This window comes from Dipteris shenzhenensis, chromosome 4 (genome assembly GCF_047967505.1).
Source record: "Dipteris shenzhenensis isolate YYH24624 ecotype China chromosome 4, Dip_SZ_1.0, whole genome shotgun sequence".
Classification (NCBI taxonomy): domain Eukaryota; kingdom Viridiplantae; phylum Streptophyta; class Polypodiopsida; order Gleicheniales; family Dipteridaceae; genus Dipteris; species Dipteris shenzhenensis.
In genome coordinates, this window is record NC_141599.1 from 61,537,198 (window position 1) to 61,539,697 (window position 2,500).

The window sequence follows — 2,500 nt, forward strand, 5'->3', positions numbered from 1 at the left end:
AAGTCAAGCGCAACTGTCCAGGAAGGCTGGTTAACATACACTTCTTGAATCGAAGATAGTTCATAAGCTACTTCCAAGCTACCTATACAAAAAGGAAGATGGGTCAAACTAGAGATTTGGAAAAGGTTCAAGGGCTCATTATCCACATTTAATGAACAATGTAGAAAGATTAAGAATCAAGATACTATCAGCAATATATGAGAACTAGGAATCTGAGAGAAAAACAAAATGATAAATGTTAAACTTAGTCCTCAAATTAATGAGTACACTAGGTAGAAAGGCTGGTGCTTGGACACAACTTTTTACAAAAAGTACGATTTAAGACAATGCGTGTGTTAAGACAACAATGTAGATACTAAAACAACTTAACTTAGGAACCTTTTACGTAGTTTTTGTTCGATTTAAGAGTGCCCAGAATTGCAATTCAAGTTAAGAGTGCGCAATAGAGCGAAGGTTAGACCGTCCTTTTAAAGAGCAATGTGAGACCAACGTGAGGATAATAGTTTTGCAGACCCTGTGACAAGAACAAAAGAAAGAAGAGCACTCTTACCTTATTCAGCCAAGTTACAAGTGGAGCAGCAACTCGCAGTCCCCGTCAGCCCACCAATAATAACGCCTTCACGTCATCATGGCCAAAAATATCTGAATGATGCCTTCACATCGTCATGGCCGAATCGAGGACTTGATCTTCAAATTGCAGCCCAACCCGCGTAGCATGCAATCACGTGCAAGGCATTATACATCATCCATCTCTCAATTGCACAGACACACACTAGAGTGCAGCAGCACCCCATCTTGTATATTTCATGCTTTGCTGCCCTGAACGGATTGACGTGCACAATCCTGCACCACATTTACCATCGATTGAAGACGTCTGATATTGTACGGGAGTGTACACGTCCATCTTGTCGGATGCCTTCCTGAGATAGCCCCATCTTCCTTGGGGTGTTTGTCGTCCTCGCACTAGACTGTGGTGGTCGTACATACAGTGTGCTCGCCTTTACATCCCGGGCCCCTTTACTGCACCAACGGATGAGAGGCACCAGGTTCCGATACCTAAGCTTGCCTATGATGGAAACCTCGGCAAGGAACCTTGGTTGGAGTGTTTGGAGGTCCTCTTCACTGCCACCGGCATGTGTTGGTATTGATCCAAAGCCTCCTTTGCCCAACAGCTGGTGGAAAGCTTCCGTCTTGGTCGATCACATCGTGCCTCCGACACTTCACAATTGCTGCCACACATACAAGTACAGCTAAAATGCTGCTGCCCACAGGAATAACGAACAGCCTTTTGAAAGAAGGCAGTGGCATAGCATCGAAGCGAGGAGCCTGCGTGCCGTAATTGGTCAAGGTCCACGAGTGAACGTTATATTGAGCGCCTGGCGGTGGTCCGCTGCCTAAACCCTACGAATCCCACATGCATTTCATCATCCACAATGCTTAAACAATCGATGCTTACCCAATCCTAGCTTCGCCTAATGCATTCGCCCTCCCGTAATCTGCAGGCAATGAAGGGAGAGGAACTTCGAGAGGATGGGAACGAAAAGAGGGGAGAAAGAGGGCTGGGGCAGGTTACGAAAAGAGGAACTTCTAGAGGATGAGAAAGAGTACTGAAGGAAGCTTGAGGCGGAGGCGGAGGCGGGCTGTAGGTTGCCTGGCTAGAGAGTGCCTGCAATGGTGGGAAAGCGCAGATGCGTGAGGGAATACACTGTATGCCCTATTCACTTATGTCTTGTTCACTCAGGCTTTGTGGATTAGTAGAAATAGCAAAAGTCCACAAAATTTCAGTCGCTAGTACAGCTCATGGTTCCACGGTCTAGGCGATCCTTTTGTCTGAGCTAAGAGGTCATGAGCTCTAATCCTGCTTGCCCCTACTCGGTAATATAAATATAATTATTAATAAACTTTGCCTTTGCCTTCGCCGTAGCCCGAGCCTCGTCTCCCCTCTTTTTGCTCGAGCCTTGTCTCCCCTCTTTTTTCTTTTCACACATCTCTCCTTCGTCCCTCTTTTCACACATCTCGAGCCTCGTCTCCCCTCTTTTTGCTTTTCACACATCTCTCCTTCGTCCCTCTTTTCACACATCTCCCCTTTGCCCGAGCCTCATCTCCTCTTTTCACACATCTCCCCTTTGCCGGAGCCTCATCTCCTCTTTCCACACATCTCGCCTTTGCCCAGCCTCATCTCCTCTTTTCGCACATCTCCCCTTTGCCCGAGCCTCATCTCCCCTTTACAACGCCCCACTTTTCACACATCTCCCCTTTGCCCGAGCCTCATCTCCCCTTTACAACGCCCTCGGATACTTCCATCCGAATAGAGGGGGGTAGATATTTGCGGCGTCATAAATATCTATAGCATTTCGACGGAATCAATGATCGAATGGTTGGTGGACCACAATTTCCAACATTCTTAGCTCTAAAAACCTTTACATATGGAGAAAATTTTCTCAATACATTGACTTCAAATTTTCATCCTGAGAGCAAGACACAATGGGAAAATCACAAT